Source organism: Citrus clementina, unplaced genomic scaffold (genome assembly GCF_000493195.1).
Source record: "Citrus clementina cultivar Clemenules unplaced genomic scaffold, Citrus_clementina_v1.0 scaffold_4, whole genome shotgun sequence".
In the NCBI taxonomy this organism is placed as follows: domain Eukaryota; kingdom Viridiplantae; phylum Streptophyta; class Magnoliopsida; order Sapindales; family Rutaceae; genus Citrus; species Citrus x clementina.
The window spans coordinates 18,115,844-18,120,910 of NW_006262274.1; the positions used below are offsets into that span (position 1 = coordinate 18,115,844).

General features: G+C 30.9%; 1 pseudogene; it reads right to left on the minus strand.

The window, feature by feature from the left end:
* Positions 1–583: 583 nt before the first annotated feature.
* LOC18044049 lies at positions 584–2,618 on the minus strand (annotated as a pseudogene).
* Between the last annotated feature and the right edge of the window lie 2,449 nt (positions 2,619–5,067).

Sequence of the window (5,067 nt, forward strand, 5' to 3'; positions counted from 1 at the left end):
AATGAAAAAAAAATTATGAATGTCTAAAATGAATACAAAATTCATGGTTAAATAAATTCAATAAAATTTATTCTAATTGTTTTCAATACAATTTTTTTGTTTTTAATTGATGAATGACTTTTTCCTTTGTTTAATCAAATTAAATGAATAAACTATTTTTTATTTAATGAAAGTTAATATTGACTTACAAGTTTTACATTATTTTTTACAAGTATTTGTTTTGTTTGTCATTTTAAAATGCCAGTTTACTACTTTTATATTAATTTACTTATTTTATCTTCTATTTACTAGTATTATGTGTAATTTACAAAATTTATATTTATCACGATATTTATGCCATAATTTTAATCACGGCTTCATAAAATTTAACCTAATGAAAAGAAGTAACACCTACAAAATAATTAATTAAACAAACAAATCAAGTATCAATGCTCGTGATTAACTATTAAATAATGAAAATTGTTATTGATTTGATATTTCTAATAAAGAAACACCGTTACAATTACAAATAAACACATCAATCATGTTGATTGATTGCATTCAATTAGAAAAAAAAAACTTAATGTTGGATCTAGTTATAGAAACCAACAAAATCAATGAAAAAATTTGGACTAAATGAGAGGTCCTCTTCTCATTTTCCATCATGGTATTCTCTCTAATATTTTGGCCATTATTTTAACCAACACCAATGAGCTAGCCTTATCCTTTGACTAAGCCATTGTTTCTCTATCAATCCAAAAAAATCTTGCAAATTAACATTCCTGGCCTGGCTTGCAGACAAGTGCCCCGGCAAATTTTGTGATCCTCTCAACTTCTGTTCCTGACTCTGGTTTAATTACATTATCCATTTGGTATTGGATTTGCTTTTTTGGGTCACCAGATGAATTAAAGTAAGCTCCATTCAATAATACATCTCCCTCCGATCTCCATATCCAACTCTTCCCTTCTTCAGGGCTGCAATTCATTCTCTTGGTCACCTACATGTAAATAGATAATTAGGATTAATTCATTACACGTATGACCTAAATTCTCTTATGATATGAATTTTAGGTCTTTTTTACTTGCATGGCAAAAAAATTGTTTAAGTGAACTCTGAACAATAGAGGATATTGTTCTCTGTAGAAAATACATTACCTCTTTGGCATTCTGGTTATTCGAGGCAAAGAATCTATTACCCTGGCTAAGAATGGTGGGGCCTTGGAGACCACCAATTGCATACATTTCCCATTGATTGTAATCATTATTCACAACATGTGCGAAACCAAATCTAACGCATGGCATTCTCTGAACGAGTCCTTTATCAAAACGGTTGAATGCTACAGTCACTTGCATCTTTTTATCTTCTGTGAAAGTATCGCTTGCACCTAACAGAATTGCCTGTAAAATTATATAGCACACAACAATTTAGAATAATCTTTTCAACAATCAAAAGTTTGAATTTGGATTTGATGCTGACCTGACCTATCATGATATATTAAAGAGCATGTAGCATACGTCCCGAGTTAAAATTTAATTAAATTATAGTCACCTTATCATGGTTGGACAAATGGCAATTTGAAATAGTGATGGCCGTGGATGCTTGAATGGCATCGATGAGCCCATCATGGGCTTGAGATAATGTAAGATGATCAAGCCAAATATTTGACGAACCAAATATTGAAACAGCATCCCCATCACTTTGACCCCTCTTTCCTACATGATCCACAGAATCCCTAATCATACCACCACTACAAGGAGAAATGTTATGAATATGAATCCCATGAATAATCACATTTTTCACAAACTGTAGCATAATTCCAGCTCCATTGGCAATGTGCACTTTGGCTCCACGCCCATCTATAGTCTTGCTACCCTGGACAATCAATTCTTGTTGCAACTTGATGTTCATATCTTTGGCAAAGATGATCCACAAAGGTTCTTTTTGGATCACTGCATGGCGTAGAGTCCCAACCTTAGGGTTCTCCATATCATTATCAGAAGGATCAGTCACCTCATAAATTTTTCCACCTTTTCCTCCGGTGGCTTTGCTGCCGAAACCAAGTGCACAACCTGCTAGCGCCTGTCGATCTTCTGCCCAGTTCTCTTTACAACGCCAGCATTTGTCAATTGGGTTTGTTGCCTCGCATTGCCCTGATTCTGCATTCAATAAGCCCCGCTTGGCAATAGCTTGCTTTGACAAACTGCAACCCATAAAAAATTTATATCAACTTCGTATCCATATTTATCTAATGTTAAAATATTAATATAATCTGTCACATTTTTGAATTAAAATTAAATGGAACAATTTAGTCTAAAATCTATATTTTGAAACGTGCTAATGCCTATAGGTAAGAGCTTTTAGTATTAGTAGTGTTATTCACGTACTCTTGAACTTTCATGTTTAGGTGGTTGGCAACAGCTACGGGGTTTGGATCATAATATTGCTCGGTGGTCTGCATGGCTTCTTCAGCTCGTCGCCTCCATACCTCGTCGACCTCAGCGATATGAGCTGATAAGCAGGGCATTAAAGTGGCAAAAGGAGAAAGAGAAAGATTAATCTTAGCCCAGCTAGCTCCATTTTTATTTTCTTTTCAAATGTTTTATTCTAATGTACAAAAGTTCAAGATCTGTAGGATTGAACCTTTTGCTTGTGATTTGATGAGATGTTGATCGTGTGTTTATATACTGGTTTTCAAAAAAAAAAATTTATGGCTCTAAGTTTTAATTGCTGCGTAGAAAAAGGAGAACCAAGTTCATTTAACAATTGCAATATAAACATAGAAATTTAATTTAATTTATTTTTAAAAAAAAGTATCAAAATTATAAAATTTCATTCAAACACGTGGCTCACATTTAACGTTAATAATGATTCTTACCGATAAGTAGATAAATAAAACAAAAATAAATTCAATTTTCTTTTAAGTCAGCAGTGGCTGAGTCTTTTCGGCACCATGTATGGCGCTCCAAAACAAACTAGGCTCTTTAATATAAGAGCTATATTGTCATAAATATAAACTAAGATGGGTCAAGGTGTCAAAACTTTTACTTTAAGATTCAGTTTTGAGAAAAGACAAACATATGGGTAATGTTGTGCTAATTGATAACTAATAGAGGTAAAAGAATAAAAAATTAAAAACATCTAATTTTCTAAGAAATTTGTGAACTTTGGTATTGTTTTGTTACCGTGTAATGTTGATAGATTAGAATGATATCCAGCTTACTGCTGATACAAATTAGAACATTGATGATAGCTTTAGGAATAAGATCATAGGCCTGAATGGTGGTGTTTATGGCTTCTTCAGCTCGCTGCCGCCACACATCATCAAAATCAATGATATACGCCAAAGGCCGTGAATGGAGGTGGCAAGGGAGAAGAGCAAGATCAGCCTCAACCTGGCAAACTCCATAATCAATTTATTAATTGATTTTACTCGTGTAATTTTTTACTTTCTCTTTCAGTGCATACATATTTGTAGAGTCAATACCTATTTCAGTTTTGCCAGCAAGCTTAACATACAGTGTTGTACCATTGGGTTGTAAGTAAGCAATAACAAAATTAATTAAACTGTTTACTTTTTAGAGGCTATTGAATTCGTGTAGAATTTAAGAATTTTTACTAAAACTCATTCCGTTATTTAAATAAATTACTATATATAATTTTTTTTTGTTTACATTAGGAAGAATTAATAAGTTAATAGGTGCAGAATATTAAATAACTAAAACTAGTTGTAGAAAAATTTAAGTATTTTATTTATAATGATAAATTAGCTACTATCATTTTACAAGTTCAAACTTGAGTTGAGGAGAGCGAGAGAATTCTAATTCAAATTTCTAAATCCAAATATTGAAAGGAAAAACATTATATATACTTTTGATTTTCTTTCGGAAAATTAGTAATCTCAACTCCTCTTAATGAACATAAGTTTCTAAAAATCAAGAAATTATTTATCCAAAACATAATGGTTTTCCTTATAGCACTAAGAATATACAATATATTCTTTTATTTATTTATATTCTTAAAGAAAACCAAATCAAGTGGGAGTGGAATTGTCATTATTCTAAGCTCATATATAGGATTCCTTATTAGAGTCTCATTAGGATTAATTATCAAACTACATAATATAAACTCAAAACTCTTTCTTATAACTTATGTTTGAGAAAAATTGGAAACCAAGAAGTATTTCGATAACTTTGGTGCTCTTTATTCTATAATTTTTTTAAAAAAAAAATTTGTTTCTTAGATCATGTCAAGCAAAGTTGCGATAACAATTAATGTGGTCGAGGAAGAGCACCAAAGAATGAGTCAAAAACTAAGAACCTGCAAACACTTATTATAAAACATAATCCTAAACATCTCTTAGGTTTTGAAGTAGCTGCTGAAGTTTTGGCACATTGGCATTATAAGAAAAGAAGAACTAAACAAAGAGATCGTGAGAAATCTACTACATCTTCATCACCATTGTTGTTAAAAAATTGTTAATCATCTTGGTTGAAGAATTTTTAGATTCTGGGACTAATACCAAACCTCGATGAATTGATTATAGATCATAGTCTCTTGGCAAATTTCTTTAATGATTTACTAGAAATTGAGGATTAATTGATGTTATTTTCATTATTAAATTCATTTATACAATTCTCTTAATCCTCTGTAGATTAGAACATGCATGAATATAGTTGTTACTTTTCTTGTTTGGACCTAAAATTTTGTAGATTCAAGTTTGCTCAACTTTTATACACACAGAGTTGCACAATCAATAACATGTTTTATTTATTATTTTTTTTTTTATCGATCTGAGTTCTAAACTTAAAATGAATGACAATAAATAATGTCTGAAATTGAGAATTAAAAAAAAAGGTTATATATTCGCATGTTATTATTCCCAAGTTCCTATTCAAGAGGGATTCAATCAGTTTAAGAATCTCAACCTTTTTAATATATAATGAAATTAACTGTACTCATGTTGATGACTCTTAGATTTTTACCGCACTTATACTTGGTTGGAATATAAGTTGTTTCTAATGGGTCATTTTATGATGCCATGATTTTAATATTATATTTAAACATAAATAATGTAAATGAAATATAAG